The 22,561-nt window shown below is 41.8% G+C and overlaps 1 protein-coding gene across 3 annotated transcripts in view; it reads right to left on the bottom strand.

Moving 5' to 3' along the window:
* st3gal2 (ST3 beta-galactoside alpha-2,3-sialyltransferase 2) overlaps positions 1–22,561 on the bottom strand; it is a 282,180-nt gene that overhangs the window by 220,013 nt on the left and 39,606 nt on the right. For 2 of the 3 annotated variants that reach the window (XM_048606133.1, XM_048606135.1), the window contains exon 2: positions 6,733–6,773. The exons of the other annotated variant lie outside the window; for it this stretch is intronic. The gene's annotated coding sequence lies outside the window, so the exon portion shown is untranslated. The remainder of the gene's footprint in view (positions 1–6,732; positions 6,774–22,561) is intronic. 3 annotated transcript variants of the gene reach the window in all.

The raw sequence follows: 22,561 nt of genomic DNA, 5'->3' as shown, positions 1-22,561 counted from the left end.
AGACTTAGTCTTTCTGCAGTCATACATTATAAAGGACAAAAAAGTTACTATGGCCATTAGAGGAAAATTTGAAAGCGACAACTTAGAGACATGTGAAAACATGAACATCACAATCATAAATACCACAGCAGATAGTTCCTTCAGAAATGGACTCCATGAAAGGAATCATATGGTGATCAATTAAATGGATACAATCTTAAGCGATCAACCGGACTGAAAATTGAGAGCTACATTGGCAATTGGCTGTTCACCTAAAGCATTCTATTCAGTTGGTTGAACTGATAGACCCTAACAGTTATTCTCTGGACAAATCCCAAATTGCCTTCTGTATTTCTGTAATAGGTTTCCTTGAAGGTACTACAATTGGTTACATTTGGTTGCATGCTTCTATGCTTTGTAAGCAGGGAAATGTGAATTGATCAAGGCAAAGAAAGTTCAGAGGACACTGAAGCATCGTATAACAGCATTTCAGAAAGAAATTTTATAAGATTTAATCTTGTGTATGGTACAATTTGCCTGGATTTCACACGATACTTTTCACTGTTTGTCAGTATATGTGACAATAATAAATCAAGCCAAAAATGGTCACAAAATAAAGGAGCAGTTAACATTTTGTGATGCATGTATAACAGCACCTGTATCTGTCTGCAGTCTCTCTCCATTCAATTTGGATTCTGAATGCTTCTTCTTCCTGCCAAAGTGGACTACCACTTTTCCACAGGGTACTGCACCCACCAAACCTTTGCCCACATTTTAACTATATCCCTTCTTTCCAACCTACAATTGTACCATCTACAAATTTGACTACAATACATTTCAGGAGACTTAGTGTACCATAGGAATGGAAAGGTTCTGGTATGATGATACATTGCAATGGTAAGACAGTATTTGTCAAACATGCCAATCAAACCGTTTGAGTTCATTCCTAACAACAACTCAGAATTATGCCAAAATGTTGAATTTTGAGTAGCTGCTCAAAGCAAACAAGGCACTTTGTGTCAATGCTTGTGTGTTTTGTGGTGAAGATCCTAAGAAACATAATGCAACAGACCAAGGTATGGATAGTTATATTATTATGACATATATGATAGAGCGGTTCTATGACATATGCTGCAGAGGGATGCAGTGAATAGAGGAACCCAGCAATTAAGAGAGATGCTTGAACACCTACCAACAAGTTTAAATATTGGCTGAATGTTCAAGATGGTGGTCATGAATGAGATCCATGGGGCGGCAGAATGGGTTGAAAAAGGCACAGTGCAGACACTAATAGTGATCTCGACGTTAGAAACCTATTAAATATGGGAGGAAGTGCCTCCAATTGACACACTAGAGTAGTAGTCACAGCAGACTGAAGATTACAAGTAGAGTCGTAACTTGAGTACATTAAGGTAATGAAATAAAAGCCACAGAAAGTCTAATAACAGAATTAAAAGCAAAAGTCCTCACAATTTAAAATTTATAATGGTTGTCAATATACTATTTTTTGTGTTTTGGAGATAATGAAATATCCTAAAGGAAATAGTGTTTTACATGCCTGCAAAACATTAAAACATTAAGAAAGTCCTGATGAAGGGTCCTGACCTGAAACGTCGACTCTCCTGCTCCTCTGATGCTGCCTGACCTGCTGTGTTCCTCCAGTTCCACACTGTATCGACTCTGACTCCAGCATCTACAGTACTTGATATCTCCGAGAGATTAAGAAAGTTAAGCCTGGATAAATGCACACTTAAGCTTGAATTCTTACGTGACCAAAAGAATGGTGATTTTTAGTGATGCTTGGGACTTTGGCAGGAAACCAGAGCACTCGGCCGAAACCCACACAACACAGGGATAGTGTGCAAACTCCATACAGTCACCCAACATAGGGGTCAAACCCAGGTCCCTGACACTGTTAGGCAGCAGTGCTAACTACTATGACCGCCCATGCTGTCCTTTATATTGAGAAACTGAGAAAGCAAATCAGATTGTTAAAAACACTTGGGCTTTTTTTGACGTAGTATATGAAGAATTCTATTTGTTAATTGTGAATAAATTGCAGGTAGATGGTGGAAATTAGTTGAGGATTTGTGTTACATGTAATGAGGAATGGACTGATTGATGGATTATGAGTTGCTTGTGAATTTCTGTAAATTAATGCTCGTGAAGGTGTACAAAAGTTAGCTCTAGCCCTATTCTTCACCACTTGGCTTTCATGATTAGAATGGAACACTGAACAAAATCCACAAGTAGTGAGGAATTAGTGTCTAGTGAGGAGGTGAAGTTATGAAGATTGGCATTAAAAAGAAATAGCGTTGGAGAAATTAACAGAATTTAGTTTACAAAATCACTTCCCTGGTGGCCTATATTCCAGGGTTTTGAAAACAGAAAGGAACATAGAAACATACAAAATAGGAGGAGGAGAATTTACGCCATTCAGCCCTTCAAGCCTGCTCCATCATTATGATACTGGGGTGACACGGTGGCTCAGTGGTCAGCACTGCGGCCTCAAAGTGCCAGGGAGCCGGGTCCGGTATAGCCTCGGGCAACTGTCTGTGTGGAATTTGCACATTCTCCCCATGTCTATGTGGGTTTCCTCCCACAGTCCAAAGTTGCGCAGGCTATGTGGATTGGCCATGCTAAATCACCTATAGTGTCTGGAGATGTGTAGGTTAGGTGGATTAGCTGTGGGGGTTGCAGGGATGGCGGGGGGGGGGGGGGGGGGTGGTGGTGAGTCTGGATAGGATGCTGTTCGGAGAGTCAGTGTGGACTTGTTGGGCCAAATGGCCTGTTTCCACACTGTAACGATTCTATGATAGAGCATAAAAGGTAGTGGAGAAAAAACTCATTAGACCAATTCAAATAAGGGAATTGACCAATGAGCAGAAATTATGAAGACTAGGTCTTTACTCCGTCAGCAGCTTGGCAAGGTGAGTGCCAGGAAGATGTTGTGTATGCTAAACGTAAAATGCTGGACTACTTTCTCCAATATGTAGCACAACGTTTTAGGATCGATACAGGGCATTGACTTGCAGCTCCATCAGTTTGTGGCACAACATGTAAGAGCTTGACATCCACTGTCAAGAAAGGAAGACCTTTGATGCTGTTCATTCATTGAGAGCTAGCTACATCTTATTCTCTCTCCTTGGAGAGAAACAGTTGAACACAATGCGGTTTCTCTAGGTATGTCAGCAGCCCTATGGTCCAAGATGTCAATGAATAGGTGCACTTTTTGTTCCGAGTGTTCCATGTTTACTCTGCCCTGAAATGAAACTGGGAGAGAGATTCCACTTCCTCAACATCCAGCTGCCGTGTGACCATAGGCAGCAAGTGATGCATACCTGGTGTCCCAGCTGCAGTCATGATGTCCTCAACCTGTGGCATTTGATGAATCATAGAATCAGAGTTGTACAGCATAGAAGCAGACCCTTTGGTCCAAATCGTCCCTGCCAATCAGATATCCTAAATAAATCTAGTCCTATTTGCCAACATTTGGCCTATAACCTTTCCTTTTCATATACCCATCCAGATGCCTTTTAAATGTTGTAATTGTACCAGCCTCCACCAGTTCTTCTGGCAGCTCATTCCATACACGCACCACCCTCTGCGTGAAAAGATCACCCCTCGGGTTCCTTTAATATCTTTCCCCTCTCACCCGAAACCTATGCCTCTAGTTTTGGACTCCCCTACCCTTGGAAAAAGACATCGGCTATTCACCCTCTCCATGCCCCTTGAATCCTTTCTTTCGCAAGTATTGTTTGTGTTCAGAAGCCAGCAATCTGTGAATAGTAACATTCAGAGCACACTCAGTCCCAAGAGACGCTAGGTGGTTACACATCCAATTCTGCCCTGTAATAGGAGTAGGGCTTATTGCAAAGTTTTCACTAGGTCACCCAGAATGGTTCAAGGGTGACTGAAGTGAAAGTAAAACCATGCAGAAAGTTGGAGAAACAGTCATTTAGAGGGGAAGCCAGTGCATGAGGATGAAAGACAGAGACAGACTCCATGTTAGGAGCGTTACAGCGGACTATGCCTGAACTGTGTGGATTTGGTGTAGGTGACTTAGTTAGGAGTCAAGAGTAGCTGCCAGAACTCAGGAGGAAGTTCTAGGAATTAGTAATAGCTAAAATGTTGGAGCCAGGATTCAGAAAAAGTATGCGGAGCGGAGAAAATGGGAAAGTCTCCATGTGGCAGAAGACACGAGGGGCTCTCTAGATGCCTGCAAGTATTAATACTTCAGTAAGCTGAGAGAGGTGATATCAAGCTAACAAGCAATATTTGCTGGACTTCACTGTGCAAGATTGGAGCTCAGGGAGAAATCCGGGAATAGTTCTAACTTGGTGAAGCTGTGTTGAAGAAGAACTGGTGTTAACTTCATGAATGAGTGCATTGTACAGTTTCAGGATTTACCCGGCAGAGGAGGGTGATTAACCAAAACAGGTGCAGTTGTTGACACAGGTAATGACAGATCAGTCCTTGAGAGGAAGTTCCAAGGCAGGTCAGTAATTGTGATGCCTTATGCAGTTTAATGAGATTGGGCAATTCATCATTTTATTTATGTTTGGGGGAATCGGTGGGATTCATTTTGATCACATTTGCTATTTGGTGTGTGTGATCATAATCTATTACCCATATTAACCACGATAATTCTGGGGTTTAGGAATAAATTGTACAGGTACTGTATTACTAACATTATTAGCAAAGGGTAGCAAGCAGCTCAGTGGTTAGCACTAGTGCCTCACAGTGCCAGGGATTGATTGGGATTGGGATTGATTCTAGCCTTGGGTGACTGTCTGCCATCAATGGCCATCACAACAAAAATGAAAACTATCACCAAATTAATATTGTACACTAGAGTGATAAATGAAATCATGCTGTGTTGTGTGTACAAGTCAAGTGAATAGTCGCTTGCATTTCCTTAGTTACTGCCTTGTGTGTCCCTTTGCCTATCTGCATGCACATGCTACTCCAGTGATTGCAGCAAACCTGGTGGAACATTACTACCTCTCAGCAGATGACCTTGGAAAATGATAAAGAGCTGCTCTGGGCTGAGAAAGCCTTGCTTTGGACTGCACCATCTTGGCAGAGGCAGCAGTGATTCTGCTGAGTGACAAGCGTCAGCAAGTAAAGTGACAGAATGGCGGGAGAGGGGATGGCTCCAATCTGTTATCCTGGGATGGGACAGTCAGCTGGTGCTCCCTGAAGCTACTGGCACACCCAGTCCTCTGAAGCGACTCATCAGCAATCCCAGTGGCTGGACTGCTTTGACACCTTGCAAGCTCCTCTGCACATTGTATCCTACAAGCCTGACAGCAGCACTCTTGAGTTTGTATAGAAGCAAAATGACCTTGTAAATCGGCAACCTGAACTTTCAAAGCAACACTCTGATGTTGCTCACTCAGAGATAGTAAGAACTGCCGATGCTAGAGTCTGAGATAACGAGTGTGGAGCTGGAGGAACACAACAGGCCAGGCAGCACCCACCACCCCCCCTCTATTTATTTCAGAGTCCCCTTCCCCTCCCCCATTTCTGAAGAAGAGTCCCAACCCGAAACGTCAGTTTTCCTGCTCCTCTGATGTTGCAACTGAAGCTGTTCCATCTGATGTCCACAAATGTGCTGAAGGAGTTGGCCACCACTCCCTTGCTGGAAAAGACAGGCTCCAAGCTCTGTACAAAGCAGTGTGACTCCACCAAGCTTCTTGATGTTAACTCAAACTTCTTAATTCACCCATCATTGAAAGAAGAAAGGTGCAGGATAAAGTTGTACAAAGGGAAAGGGGTATGCGCTGAGACTGTCTGCAGCTTTTACATCAGTAAGTTGTGTGAGTTGAGGGGGCAGTAGCATGTCAGAGGGCAGGCTGGGTATGAAAATACTGTCACCTTCAATATCTTGATGCCTACTGAGTTGGCCACAAACTCAGTAATGCTTTCATATTAATGGCTAGGCCAGCTCCTTCAGTGGGGGGGCATGGGGGAAGTGATTATGATCCCAGCTGATATTACCAAACATGTCAGATCCCAGACAGGAATCCAGCTTGAAAGATCAATTTCATTTCTTTTGGTATCAATGGAATGGTTGCTTGCTGGAACATCATAACACAAGGCAACATAAAGTAATTAACAACAAAATGGAAGATTATTCTAAAAGAAATGAAAATATAGAAATAATCCTAATTATTTACATCTAATATAATTTCAAAAAATTTTTAAACACAGTAAAAAATATTATTCCATTAATTTCACAATACTCCCTTGAAAATGAAAGAAAATGTATGGCTTTTGCGCAGTGCCCAAAATGCCACTCATGTAGTACTCAATATCTCTGTATCCCAGTTCATTTAAGTAACTTGGGACTTGGTTATTTAACTGGAATTGTGGTAACTTCTTCCTGAAGCTACCATACACTTGAGCTTCACTATAATTATCTGAAATTACTATTTCCAGGTCTTTATCTGGAAAATAACACTAACTCTTCACTCTTAGGATCTAACTCATTGTATCTTTCTCTTCTGAGGAGTCACTGTTCTGTACAATCATTCTTTTCCAAGATCTTCACAGGACTACTCAAAGTTAACAGTGAAACTAAAAGTTTCTCAGAATTGTTACAGAAATACATACATAGTTATCTGTTTAGTTCAGACACACAGAAAAATCCACCAGTTACTAACTCAAAGTCCAGACCCAAACTCACTCCAAATACCATTAAAACTGACACATTTAAATCCCATAATTTACGGAAGACATTCAGCTCACCTCTGGTTAGCCCCTGCTGCCTCCAGTTGTCCACCACTTTCCTGTAAGAGAAGCAAGCCAGTGAGTGCTGCAGTCTGTTTAGCACAGATAGACCAACAGTGCTGTGAGGGAGGGGGGTTTCCAGGATTTTGACCTAGTGTCACTGAAGGAACAGCAACATATTTACAAATAAAGATGATCTGTGTCTTGGAGGGGAACTTGCAAGTGGTGGTATTCCCATGTATTTGTGCCTTTGACCTTCTGGAGAGAAATGGTTGTGGGTTTGAAAGGTATTGCAGTAGGAGGCTAAATGAGCTTCTGCGGTTCATCAGGTTAAGGCAGCTTTTATAAATTACTGACTGCCCTACTGTTCTTCAGGTCTTGTTAGTTTGCTGCTGTCCCAGAGGATATCCTAGATACATTTCTTTTTGAGCTGAGGACAATTGGAAAATAGTACCGGTTCAGATCCTCAGCTTTTACCTGAATTATTCAACATACATTCATCACATAAAAAATGAAGTGAATTATTAGCTCACTTTTCAAACCTTTCCTGTGCATTTCATTTGTTTCTTCCTTACTTGGGGATCTCCAAACTTAAACATGCTCATTTCTGTGCCACCTAAGGGCAATGCCCACATCAGTGAAGGTTATTGCATGTTGTAATAATTCGACAGTTAAAGGCATCACTGCTAACATTGAGGTTGCGGGAAATTAGGGATACGCGAGTATAAGCAACTTTTTACCCTACTTTAGAAATTTGACATCCTTCCAATGTGGCCATAACTTGTTGAGCCCTAATGTGTCTTGTAATAATCTCAATTTAAGATTATTTTCCCCAGGCACGAAATGGGTTTTCAACATTCTCACGCCTTAAAAAAATGTTACACGACTTTTTGAATTAAAAATGATAGGCCCTCTAAACTGTTCACACATTGTCCCCAAAGCTTTCACCAAACACAATACAAAACTATTTATACAAAATGATTGTAATAACCACTGTAACAGAGTAAAATTCATTGATGTCAGCGTTGGAAGACTTGTGTGTGTTAGCTTTCATTTTTATTTGCTTTTTATTTTTACATTGGACATGACCCTAAAACTCAGCAGTGCACCACAAACAATTAGTGATGTTCATCTGAAAGTTGAATCATTCCCGTAGACTAAGGGAATGGTGGAGCATCCAAGTCTGCAAAAACTCCAAACGGGACAATGAAGATTTCCAAAACATACAAAGTCACCACAGTCTAATTTAAACATGCGATTAATTTGAAACTGCCTGATCCAGCTCAACGTTCATCCTGTTCCTAGGTCTTGAGGTTTACAGTACAGAAAAAGGGCCATTCAGCTCATCAAGTCTGCACTGGTCAAAAACAACCACCTAACTATTCTAATTCCATTTTCCAACACTTGGCTATAGCCTCGGACGCCCATCTGAAACTTCTTAACATGTTATGAGTATTTGTTTCTCTACCATCCTTACAGGCAGTGAGTTCCAGATTCTAACCACCCTCTGGGTGATTCCTCACAACTCCTCCAAACCTTCTGCACTTTACCTTAAAACTATGCGCTTTGGTCATTGATCCTTCCACCAAAGGGAAAGGTTCTTTCCTGTCTACCCAGTCTACACTCCAGTCATGTCCCGATATTCTTGCACGAGCAATTGGCAGAAAGAAACATGAACTTTTGCAGGTAAATGTTAGAGAGTTGGGGAAACGATCAGCAAAGAAGATCTCAAAAAGTAGTAATCACCCGATTACGCCTGGTATGTGCTAATGGGTGTATGGAAATAGGAGAATAAAGCAGATACATGCATAGCTGGATTGATGGTACAGGAGGGAGAGTTTTGGATTCCTGGGCAATTGCAACCAGTTCTGAAGGACTGTGACCAAAACATAGATGTAATATACTTGGATTATATACATGGATTTCCAAATAGCATTTCGTAAGATGACACAGAGGGTTAATACACAGCTTAAAGATGTATGGAGTTCTGTATATTAGCACAGATAAAAAATTGATTAATAGACAGGAAGTAAAGCAAAATGGATAAATGAGACATTTTTAGATTGACAGGACTAGTGGAGTGCCACAAGGATCAGTGCAGGGCCATCAGTTATTTAAAACCAATGTCAATGACTGAGGCAAAGAGAGAGAATGAGAGAGAGGGAGAGAATGAGAATAATACGTTTAAGTTTGCCAATTATACAAAGCAGAAATGTAAGCTGGGAGGAGGAAGCTGTAGAGTGATAATATACAAGTCATGTGACTGGGTAACAAAATAGCAGCTGAAGTACAATATGGAAAGTGTGAAGCTATTTAGTTTAGCCGTAAGTAGTATCACAACTCACCATAGGTAGTGCATTGTAAATCAAGTCTCACTGCTAGTAAAGTCATTTGGTTAAACCATCTAATTACCCAATTCAACTGATTTGGGTTAAAACAATATGCACACCATGTTATTTCCATTGATAAGTACATAATTACTTATTGCTAACTATTTTTCAAATAAGTTCAACAATAGAAACATGAATTATGAACTTCTAACTCTATAGCTTAAACTCTACACCTTTTAAAAAAGTCCCATACTTACAAAAATTCACACAAAGAGACGAGTCAAGAAAGAAATATTATGGGTGGGGAAGGAAAAAGAACCAGAGAAGCACAGTTGTTGCACCAGTCTCCATCATGGACGTTGATGAATTTTTTTTCCTTTAATATCTTTAGAGTCCTTCTGACTCTTTGCTGATGATATGAGGTTGTGGGCACACTGATTTTCAGTTTTCATTCATTGGTTGAGGATTTGCCCTTTCAATGTCTCTGAAGATAATTTTTCCTTTCAATGGGGGATTTTCAGAGAGAATATCTCACTGAGGAAAGGTGAGGGAGAATAGCTAGCTGCTTTACTTTACACATAGAAGAGAGACAAAGAGAGATGGATGCTTTCTCTTTGCAGGCTAGATGTTTCTGCTCTATTGTCCAGTCACGGTTCTGTGTGACCTGCCCAGGAACCAATCAGGAGATTGTTCCTATGCTGAGCTCTTCTGATCCCACAACTGGTCACACATTTGTCTGGAATTCTCCCTCTCTGCTCAAAAAAGGCAACATTTTATATATAAAATTCATAATGTGCTCTGATAATGTTTTAGAACTGCAAATATCATATCATCTTGTATAGCTCCTTTGCTTTAAAGCAGAATCTTTTTCCCGCTTTAAGTCCACAGTCAAAAAATGCGTTTTGCATAGAATAGAAAAACAAAATTTGTTGTTTAAAAGCCATGTAAATTGTAAATGTGAGATAACAAGGTGTAGAGCTGGATGAACACTGCAGGCCAAGCAGCATCACAGGAGCAGGAAGGCTGACGTTTCGGGCCTAGACCCTTCTTCAGAAAAAGCACCTTTTTCTCTATCCGTAGACTGCAGCCAGACCTGCTGAAAGTTTCTAACATTTCAGTAATTAGAAGAGGATTCTCAGCATAGTTTCAAGCACATACAAGAAATTAACTAATTCATTGCTGCAAAAGACCAAAGAAGTGCGGATGCTGGAAATCAGAAACAAAAATCAGGATTTACTAGGAAAACTCAGCAGGTCTGGCAGAATCTATGGAGAGAAAGTAGAGTTAATGTTTTGGGTCCAATGACCCTTCTTAAGAACTGATTACAACAAGGAATAGATTGATATATGTGCTAGAGAATGGGTGTGGGGAGGGGAAAAGAATAAATGATAAGTGGAGTTGGAGCCCAGAGAGAGAGAACAACAGTTGGGCAGACAAAGGAATGAGTAAAGATCAGCCTGGGAGAATGAGTAGCTGTTAGTGGCTGACAATGGGTTGTTTGTGGTAGCAGCTCATGAGATGCCAAGGCCTAGTGTGTGAGGGTTGGGGTAAGGACATGGGAGAAGGCGCTCAGACCCTAAAATTATTGAACTCAATGATGACTCTAGTAGGTTGCAGGGTTCCCAAGCAGAAAATGAGGTGTTGTTCTTCCAGCTTGCATTGAACCTCATTGGAGCACTGTAGCCAGCCCAAGACAGAGATATTGGCCAGCGAATATGGTAGTGTGTTGAAGTGGCAGGCAACCAGAAGTTCAGGGTCACTTTTGCATATAGAATGTAGGTTTTCTACAAAGTATTCACCCAATCTGCACTTCATCTCCCCAACGTACAGGTGACCACATTGTGAGCAGCAAATAGAGTTGACTAGATGAAGTGAAGTGCAGGTAAATTGCTGCTTTTTGATTTGACCTGATTTATTATTGTCATATATACCGAGATACAGTGAAAAGTATTGTCTGGTTAGCATGCAGAACAAGATACCTTACATAAATACATCAGAGTAATAAAACAGAATGCAGAATACAGTGTTATAGCTACAGAGAAAGATCAACTCTAATATATGAAAGATTTGCTCATTAGTCTATTAATAGTAGGGAAGAAGCTGTTTTTAAATCTGGAAAAGCTCACCAGTTCTGGAGAGAGAAAGCAAAGTTGTTTTAGGCCTGGTGAGGTCATTCTGAGGAAGGGTCACTGGATCTGAAGTGCTAACTCTGATTTCTCTTAACAGATGCTGCCAGACCTGCTGAACTTTTCCAGCAATTTCTGTTTTTCTTTCTGATTTACAGCAGTTCCTTCGGTTTCTGTTTTTAAATCTGTTGGCACATGTTTTCAAACTTTGATGATGCTGTCTGCTTTCCCAGGGCAGTGCGAAGTGTAGACAGAATCAACGAAAGGAAGGCTGGTTTCCGGGATGGACTGGGCTGTGTTCACAACTCTAATTTCTTGGGATCTTGACAGAGCAGTTGCCATACCAAACTGTGATGCATCTGGATAGTATGCTTTTAATGATGCATCAATAAATGCTGGTAAGAATCACTGTGGACATATCAAATTTCCTCAGCTTCCAGAGTCTGCCTGGAATGTATGTCTGGGCCCTTCGATAGGGAGGAGGAGGGAGTAAATGGGCAGGGGGTCACACCTTCTGCGATTAATTGCTGCTATCATCAAGCAGACTAAAAGCTCACGTGCTATGACAAAAGCAAAAAGGTTGGCAAGAGCAAATTAGGTATAATAACTATAGCATAAAGATGGAGAATTATAGCAGGCCAAACATCTTTTTGTTTTACAAACAATGCATTTCCTTAAAAGATTTTTGTTGGTCTGAGGCAGCTAGCTATTAGCCTGACAAGTCAAGAATAGACAGTAAACTCGAACCGTAATTGCACTCAACTTCCCAATCTGCGAAGATTGAGTTTTCTAATCAACACATTCTAGAGCAGCAAAGTCAGGTTAATTTGCTACATTTACGTACGTTAAAAAGCACCAAATAGATAAGATAAACATGATTCACTCCACGCTGCTCAGTACATTTACTCAATGAACCATTTGGGAAACCAAAAAGGAGGATTTCAGTCTTAATGTTGGTGATACATCTCATTGTTTTATATCCAACTATTCAGTAGTCACTGTAGTCTTACTGCAATGACAATAAGTCACTTTACATAGATTACATAAACAACTGAGATAATGCATCAGCATGCAGCAAGCATCTCTGCCTTCAATGCTCATTCAGGTCAGCAAATTGTCTTTGTAAACTTGTTTACAGAGACAAAGCAGCCTTCTGACTAAGGTTTGATTGTTCTGTTCTGTGAATATTCAATCGAACCATGGTTACTCAGTAGTTAGCACCGCTGACCCACAGCACCAGAGAACCAGATTTGATTCCAGCCTCAGGTGACTGTCTGTATGGGAGTTTGCACGTTCTCCCTGTATCTGCGTGGGGTTTGCCTTTGGGCACTCTGGTTTCCTCCCATAGATGTGCAGGTTAGGTGGTTCGGCTGTGGGAAATTGCCCATCGAGTGCGGGGATGTGTAAATTAGGTGGATTATCCATGGGAAATGCAGGGATAGGGTGGGGGGCGGGGGGAAGAGTCTGGGTGGGATGCTCTTCGGAGATTTGGTGTGGACTTGTTGGGCCAAATGGCCTATCTCCACACTGTGGGGATTCAACGATAAGCATAAGTTTTCAAAAAGGTTTTAAAATAGACTTGCTTGTATTATCCACTCTGTGGCTCATACCATGCTATTTCACCTTCAGTAGGGACTTAGATTGAACAAATGCCCCTAAAATGGTACAGAATTGATGAGTTTGGATTCACAGAATGGTGCCTTGTCTATTATCCTATCCATGGCCCTCATGATTTTATAAACCTCCGTAAGGTCACCCCTCAGCCTTCAAAGCTCCAGTGAAAATAGCCTATTCAGCCTCTCCCTAAGCTCACACTGTCCAACCCTGGCAACATCCTTGTAAATCTTTTCTGAACCCTTTCAAGTTTCACAACATCCTTTCTATAGCAGGGTGACCAGAATTGCACACAGTATTCCAAAAGTGGCCTAACCAATGATGAGATAACAAGGTGTAGAGCCGGATGAACACAGCAGGCCAAGCAGCATCAGAGGAGCAGGAAGGCTGACGTTTCGGGCCTAGACCCTTCTTCAGAAGGGCCTAACTACCGTCCTGTACAGCCACAACATCGCTTCCCAACTCCAATACTCAATAAAGGCAATCATACCAAATGCCTTCTTCACTATCCTATCTACCTGCAATTCCACTTTCAAGGAACTATGAACCTGTTGAGGATTCTGGGTAATCCAAGATGGAGGACCGGAAAAAATTATGGCTGTAACAGCCGCTCCTTTTTTTGACGTGTTTTCAGTGTTGGAGCCGATTTCCTCGAATTCTAGAAGCCGTAATTACTGTTTTATAAGCTGTTGCATTGTTTTGGAATTTTTTTGGGGGAGAAAGATCAAAACAATGACACTTTAAAAAGGATGGAAAGGCAGTGGTAGTGACCACATGGAAGTGTCAAGTGAGACTGATTTCCTTGGAGAGAAGGCTAGGAGGAGATTTGATAGAAATTTTCAAATTCACAAGGGATTTTGACAAAATAGATAGATAGAGAGAAACAGTTCCACTCATAAAAGAAGTTAAAATGAGAGGGCATTTATCGAAGGTAATTTGCAATAGCAGCAAATGTCATGAGAGAAAAAAATCATTGTCACGTCAGGAGTCATGAGGATCTGAATAGAATTCTGGAAGTATGGTAGAAGCATATTCAATTGAGGCGTTCAAGAGAGAATTGATTGATTATTTAAACAGAAACAATATTCAGGGTTTTGATGAAATGGCAGCTTCACAATGCGCATTTTGAGAGCCAGTGTAGGGCTGAAAAACTTGCTCCTGCACCATAACAATTATGTGATTCTGTGAACTGAAAGGGCTATGAGTTTTACACTGGTTTACACACTGATTGAGCTCTTTTTAAAATCTGTTACATTGGGGAGAATGCAATGCCTGTAGGCAACAATCATCAAAACAATTGTTGATCCTTTCGGACTGCATGCTGGACTCTCAGAGTCTTCCAGTTTGTTTGCCTTATGTTTGTTGAGTCTTGCGGGACCTCTCTTGATCAAACGGGCAGCCTCCATGCTGTTGAGCTCAGCATGAAGAATCTCCTTGTTTGAGATTTTGACCATCATCATGATTCAGCTCAGGGGTCTTTGACTGAAGTAGTTCAGAGTTGACGTGGCACCTATAACAGATCCTAGATCTGTGGCACACGGGAAGTCTGGTAACGTTTGATTTTAACTTTCAGGTCAACGTGATGCTGCTTCCAGACATGCTCATGGAATTGGCCATAGTATCACGAACACACATGAGAACACCAAAATATTGTGGACATTTCTAACTTGCAATTCCAATACGCGCTTTTTAAAAGAGAGCTGATGCACAAAAATGGCTGCAGATATAAACTGGTTGGATGTCTTGAGACAGAGCTGTGGAATGTCATACTTATGGATGAGAAGGAAACTTCAAACAACAGCCCTTTGACAAGGGGAAGAGACCAGTCGAACAACTGACCACTCAAGAAAAACAACACGATATGGTTGTTGCACACTTTCAAAGGACAAAGGAGTTAATATATGTCTGACACACAGTGAAAGAACATTACTCAATACAGACTTCAAGGTAATAAAACTTTCATGGTTGTGATTATCCAATAAATCTCGAATGCAAGTCAAGCAATTTAACAATTTGATTGAGCCCAGAACTGTGCTGTTGCTTGTCAATGCATTCAGAAAAAAAATTTGCAACATGTTTGTATTTTTGTGTTCTTTTGCTAGTGGTTCCTGTATTTAAATTTGTATAACAAGCCATTGATGGAAATTTGCTGGATGGACATAATGCTATGAAATTTGTGTACATTATTTACACGTCTGAATTGGATTGGCCACAATTTTTTCGCTTCTTACTCTGCTGCCCTTTGCCAGCAAGAACAAACACTTGCCAAAGACAGGATAATATTGTTTGTCCTCCCATGGCTCCACTCTCTGCTAAAAATGACACAGGGCCTCCAAGAAATATTTCACCAATGTTTTCCACAATTAGGAACAGATGTTTCTGGAAGGAGAATACATTTCACAGTGATGTCACTTGATGACAATTCAATTGTAATTGCTCCTTCGATCTAACATTGAATTTTGAACTTCCTTTAAATTTGATCGCACCCAATCCCTGCCTCCTGTATTCTAACACAACACAGGCTCTCTTCATCCATTATACTGTCCTACATTGGCTCCAAGTCAGTTAACTCCTCACATTTAAAAATGTTCATCAGTTTTTTCCCTTCCATGGCCTCACCCCTTGCTTTCGCTATAACCTCCACTTGTGCTCCTCCAATTCCTGCTTCTCCCTCATCCCCAGTTTTCATTGCTCACCACTGCCTAGGCTCTAACCTGTGGGATTTACTCATAGGAAATCACTGAGGCTCTGACATAGTTTTCTAATCCTCTTTGACTACATGGTGTTGGAGGACAAGGGGACTTTTAACATTGCACTGTTGTTTAAACAGGGAGAACGGTTTGATACTGACTAATCACAACACTGTATTAGTAATCCAGAAGGCCTGGAGACACGGATTCCAATCCCACCACACCAGCTCATGAAATTGAAATCCATTTAATGAATCTGGAATACAAAACTATGGGTGTCATTAAACTACCAATGATTGTTGCAAAAATCTTTCTGGGTCACCACTATCCTTTAGGGCAGAAAATCTGCCATCCTTACTTGGTCTGGCCCAGACCCACAGCAATGTGGTTAGCTCTTAATTGCCTTTTGAAATGTTCAAGTGAAAAACTCAGTCCAAGGGTGATTGGCGATGGTCAATAAATGCTGGCATTGCCAGGGACTCCCAAACTCCAAGGGAAAAAAAAATAAGCTGGACGCTTTAGTGGTGGGAATGTTGGCAGACAATTAAGTAACCAACTGGAGGAGGAGGCGGCTCCATAAACTTCCCTAATATCATTGATGGGGGTGCAATGATCATCAGTGCAAAAGACAGGGCAGAAGCATTTCAGTGGGAGCTTGGGATGCTTGTGTGATCCAGGATGAACACATCTACAGCAAGTATTCACAGCTCGAGCAGCTTCGGCTCCGAGTTAATGATACAGATGCTGATTTACAGATAAATCAAAGAGTGGGAAAATTTACCTGGATTATTTCTACGAGTGACAGCTTCAGGATAGTATCTTCTGATTTAGTCAGTAGTCAGGGTGTGGAGGGTGTGACTGTGAGTGAAGTAGGCAATGGGATTCAGAGGGCAAGTGCATAGGAGCCTTGACCTTTGCAGTTGTCCAATGTGTTTTCAGTTTGTTTGAATGTGACTGCGACCTGCAGCGTAGATGAGCCATCTGAGCATGCTACTGCGGCATTAGGAAGCCACTCGAGTGGAGGAAGCAAAAAGTAACTCAGTGATAGTAGGGGATAGTATACTGAGAGGGGATAGGCACAGTTCCATGCAACCAAAAACATATATTTGGTAGGTTATGTTGTCTACCTGGTGCTAGAGTCCGGGATATCTGCACAGGTCTGGATAGAAGTTTGGAGTCGGAGGGAAAGATCCACTTGTTGTGGTCCATGCAGGTATCACTGACGTAGGCAGTGAAAGAGATGCTGCATAGACTGAAGAGCAGAACCTAAAAGTTAGTAATATCTGGACTATTACCTGAGCCATGTGCAAATTGGGGGAAGGGACATTGGTGAAATGAATACATGATTCAAAGAATGATGTGAAGTTTTAAGTTATCTTCTACAATGAAGATACACACAAATACCTGTTTAACGTCTCCAACATTTTGTGGATTTCCATCTTCAATTGACCAGACTCTCTTTACAGGATCAACACAAGCTTTAGTTACACTCGTTTAATTTTAAATCTTGTAGAATCACTACTATTTCTTTTTATATCACTAGCTAGCTTTTTCTCTCATTCTCATTTCTCTGTTCTAAATTTTTTTAAGACACTTGTTACTGGTCCTTAAAGTTTATCCAATCTACTGATCAATCACTAACGTTTACAGAATTGTAGCGTGTTCTTTTCAATTTGACATTATCCTTAACTTGCACACATTCAGCCACTGATCATGCACCCTTTCAAAATGTCTTTGTCACTGTGATAAAACTTTACTGACAGTTAGAGAATCATAGAATAATATCACACAGAAACAAACCCATATGTCCAACCAGTCCATGCTGACCAAAATCCTGAACTAAACTAGTCCCACCTGTCCATGCTTGGCCCATATCCCTCTAAACATTTCTTATTCATGTACTTTTCTAAATGTTTTTCAATAAATGATGTAATTGTATCCACATTCATCACTTCCTCCGGTAGTTCATTCCACACACGAACCAGAGTGTAAAGAAAATAAATTTTTCTCCTTTTTAAACATGTCCTTACAAGTCTGTTGCTGCACCTCTACATTTTAATCTAGATTGAGTTCATTTTAGCCAACTTCTATTTTCATGCCATTATATTACCTTTTAATTTAGATTTAAAAGACTAGTTATAGAGCCAAACTTCTCCCCTTCAAACTGAATGTGAAGTTCTACCAAGATCACTGTCATCTAAAATTGTTACAGAGATAGTAGGAACTGCCGATGCTGGAGAATCTGAGATAACATGGTGTAGAGCTGGATGAACACAGCAGGCCAAGCAGCATCAGAGGAGCAGGAAAGCTGACGTTTCGGGTCTAGACCCTTCCTCAGAAATGGGGGAGGGAAAGGGGATTCTGAAATAAATAGGGAGAGAGGGGGAGGCGGACAGAAGATGGATAAAGGAGAAGATAGGTGGAGAGGAGACAGACAGGTCAAAGAGGCAGGGTTGAAGCCAGTAAAGGTGAGTGTAGATGTAGGCCACCCCTTTTGTCTGTAGGAAGTGGGAGGAATTGAAGGAGATGTTGTTAAGGGTGAGGATGAGTTCAGCTAAGCGGATGAGGGTGTCAGTGGAGGGGGACTGGTCAGGCCTGCGGGACAAGAAGAAACGGAGGGCCTTTAGGCCATCTGCATGGGGAATGCAAGTGTATAGGGACTGGACGTTCACGGTAAAGATGAGGTGTTGGGGACCAGCGATTCAGAATCCTCCCACTTCCTACAGACAAAGGGGGTGGTCATGGGTACCCGCATGGGCCCAAGCTATGCCTGCCTCTATGTAGGATACGTGGAACAATCCCTCTTCCGAAGCTACACTGGCCCTATCCCCCACCTCTTCCTCCGTTACATCGATGACTGTATCAGCGCCGCCTCGTGCTCCCACGAGGAGCTTGAACAGTTCATCCACTTCACCAACATCTTCCACCCCAACCTTAAGTTCACCTGGACCATCTCCGATACCTCTCTCTCCTTCCTGGACCTCTCTGTTTCCATCTCTGGCAACCACCTGGAAACCGATATCCATTTCAAGCCTACTGACTCCCACAACTACCTAGAATACACCTACTCTCACCCACCTTTCTGCAAAAAGGCCATCCCCTATTCCCAATTCCTTCGCTTCTGCCGTATCTGCTCCCGAGATGAGGCATTCCACTCTCGGACATCCCAGATGTCCTCGTTTTACAAGGACCGCAACTTCCCCTCCACAGCGGTCGAGGGCATTTTCGACCATGTCTCTCGCATTTCCCGCAACTCATCCCTCACACCACCTCCCCGCAATAACAACAAAAACAGAAACCCCCTCGTCCTCACGTACCACCCCACCAACCTCCGGATCCAACGCATCATCCTCCGACACTTCTGCCATCTGCAATATGACCCCACTTCAAAGACGTTTTTCCCTCCCCACCCTTATCTGCTTTCCGGAGGGACCACTCTCTCCTTGACTCCCTTGTCCGCTCCACACTCCCCACCAGCCCCACCACCTCCGGCACTTTTCCCTGCAACCGCAGGAAGTGCTACACCTGCCCCTACACCTCACCCCTCACCCCCATCCCAGGCCCTAAGAAGACCTTCCACATCAAACAGATGTTCACCTGCACATCTGCTAATGTGGTATACTGTATCCGCTGTTCCTGTTGTGGCTTCCTCTACATCGGGGAAACCTTTACTGGCTTCAACCCCATCTCTTTGACCTGTCTGTTTCCTCTCCACCTATCTTCTCCTTTATCCATCTTCTATCCGCCTCCCCCTCTCTCCCTATTTATTTCAGAATCACCCTTCCCCTCCTGCATTTCTGAAGAAGGGTCTAGACCCGAAACGTTAGCTTTCCTGCTCGGCCTGCTGCGTTCACCTTACTGTCATCTAAAAGTTCCTTTATCATGAAGTTATCAATTAATACTGTCTCATGACTCATTATCAGGACCAGGATAGTCTACTGCCTGGTTTGATCTAGAACATACTACTGTAAAAAATTGTCCAAATGCACTCTTCTAACTCACTTTCAACACTACCTTTGCCGATCTAGTTTGCCCAATCGTCATGGAGATTAAAGACACACATAAATATTGCTATATCTTTCTTAAAAAAACCATGTCCTATTCCCTTGCATGGTGTGTCCTACATTGTAACTATTGTCTGTACCAATGTGTGAAGAACGGTCACTGTGTAGGGTAACTGAGAGTGTCTGACACATGTACAACAGAAACCGACATAAGGAGAGCAGAACATTTGCAAAATGGCAAACTGCAATGTGCTCAAGGTGGGAAAACCATCCACTCTGTGTAACTGTAGTATCTTTAAAATACACATAAGGCACAGTCAGCAATAATTCAAATACTCAGTAGCACGCAATTTTTATGGCTTGCTGTTCATCTCACTTCTTGGTTATGTATTGATTCAAAAAGAAAGAATTGTATTTATATTCACTATTCATCACCATCAGACATCTCAAAAGTGCCTTATAGCTAACAAAGTATCTTATGAAGTGTGGTCACTGTAACATTGCAGGAAATGGGGCAGCCAACACATGCATAGCAAACTTTCAACAAACAACAATACATTAATGGCTAGATAAATTGTTTTTTCTAATGCTGATGGAGGAATTATTTTTGAACAGAATTACCCTCCTCTTCTTTTTTGAAGTAAGGGAGTGTTTTACATTTACCCGAGAAGGTAGATGGGGCCTTGGTTTAACATCACATCCAAGAGACGGTGGTTCTGACAGTGCAGCACGACCTCAGTCTGGTGGGATGTCAGCGCTGATTTTTGCTCCTGGAGTAGCACATGAGCTCGGAATATCGTGATTCAGGAGGTGAAAAGGCCAGGGTTGACACAAATTTATCAGTTTCTGAACTCTTTCTGCTGAATTCCATCAGGATGGTGCATAGGCAATCGTCAGGTTAGAGTCGGATTGGCTGCACTCATCATACACAAAACAACTCTCTGTTAAAATGCAGCTGATGGTCTGTTTGAAATGCTGGCCGATTTACAGATTAACACAATGCCACAGAAATCCAGTAGATCCTAATGAAATACAACTGGTGGAAAACCTGTAGATATGATTCTGATAAATTTTGGAAAAGGGAATTTAAGATTATATCTGAAAAGGTACAACCGTCGCAGATGCTGTCAGCCCTGCTGAATTTCTCCAGTCATTTCTGCTGTTTGTTTCAGACCTCCAGCATCTGTAGCTCTTGGTTTTATATTATGAGATGATGGCCTAATAGTATTATTGCTCGATTATTAATCTAGGAACTCAGCTAATGTTTTGAAGAGATAGCAAGAACTGCAGATGCTGGAGTCAGAGACAACACAGTGTGGAGCTGCAGGACTCAGGTTTGAATCTTGCTATGGCAAACGGTGGAATTTGAATTCAATATAAAAAATAACCTGGAATTAAGAATATATCGAGGACCACGGAACTGTTGCGGATTGTCAGAAAAACTCATCTGGTTCACTGATGTCCGTCAGGGAAGGAAATCTGCCACCCTCACCTGGTCTGGCCTGCATATCACTCTAGACCCACAACAATGTGGTTGATACTCAACTGCCCACTAAAATGGCCTAGCAAGCCACTCAGTTGTGCCAGTCACTACAAAGTCTCAACAAAGTAATGAAACCAGATGGACCACCTGGCATCGAACTAGACACCGGAAAAGACATTGCAGAGTTGACAGGGCTGTTTCTGCCAAAGTCCTCCTTTCTAACATCTGGAGGCTAATGCCAAAATCAGGAGAGCTGTCTCAAAGACTAGTCAAGCCACAGCCTGACATTACCTGTTTCCATGAGATTAACAATGTCCCAAACACTACCGTCACCATTCCTGGATATGTCCCGTTGCACTGGCAGGACAGATCATAGGAATTCAAATGTGTGCTAGCAGCTCATCAGCTTTCTTTCAAATGTTCAAAACTGAGCCTTGAAGTTTTGTCCTTTTAGTATCTTTGCATCCTTTACTTTATCTGTTGATTTATTGTTAGGTTTGTACTCTCTATCCCTTCCTGTCTGTTTATTATTTCCAACATTATTTTTTATTACTTTGCCTCTACTCTTTAATTTGCCAAATTTAATGCCTTTGCCCCCAGTATGTACTGTAAAATCCTCTCTGATTCCCTAGTTATGCAATTCCCGCACAGTAGACCGTACTAATGACACAGTGTCCGTTTTCCCCAGTAGTGGTGCCAGTACCTCTTTAGCAAAGAACCCTCTTCTACCACACCAGTCTTTCAGCCATGCATTCATCTCCCTACTCTACTCTATGACAATTTTCATGTGGCTCAGATATTTATTCAAAGGTAGGAACCTTTGAGGTTTTGCTTCTTAACTTCATGCTTAGTACCTTGTATGCAGAACCTCCCTCCTTTCTTCTCCTGATGTCATTGGTACCTGTAATAGGCCATTATAATTGGATCCTCTTCCTCCCGTTGGAAGTTCCTCTGCAGCTCTGAGCAGACATCCTGAGCCCTCTCAACAGGCAGATAACATAGCCTTCTTCACTTTCATCCTTTGTAGTGGCGAACAGTGTCAATCACCCTGACTAGAAGGTCACCTTATTCCCGCTATATTCCTTTTGTTATAATATATTAAGAAGCAGTTTGTGGGTTACTTTAAACCTAAGGAATAAAACAGACCTTAACCATTTACAGGACATGTAGTAGAGTAAGAACTAATACCAATGGTGTGAAAATGTTAGAAAGAGTGAAGGAGCATCTTTCTCTTCCCCATAAAAGTGCAAGCACACTGTTCAATATTGCAATCAAACTTTGGATCGACATTCACAGGACTGATGAAAATGATTAAGTCTGTGATAGCCCTTTGTTGCATCAATCTAAAATGAAGCCCACCGCCCTGCTCTTTATTAATCTGCATGATTCAAGTATTTATCTCCATTTCCTTTAGTAGAGGCAGTGTTCTCTGCCTTAATTTTACAATTAGAGTCTTCACTGAACTCAGCTATCAATCAACCTGAAGAATGTTCCCTTAGCCTTGACTGTGCTGCAGAATGTCAATCATGCCGCTCTTCAGAATGGTCGCTCCCCCCAGGTAGTTCTGTTATTACGTGTGTTTCACAAACGTGAATTGTCT

This window comes from Rhincodon typus, chromosome 15 (genome assembly GCF_021869965.1).
Source record: "Rhincodon typus isolate 14 chromosome 15, sRhiTyp1.1, whole genome shotgun sequence".
In the NCBI taxonomy this organism is placed as follows: domain Eukaryota; kingdom Metazoa; phylum Chordata; class Chondrichthyes; order Orectolobiformes; family Rhincodontidae; genus Rhincodon; species Rhincodon typus.
This window is presented reverse-complemented; position numbering and strand designations above follow the sequence as displayed.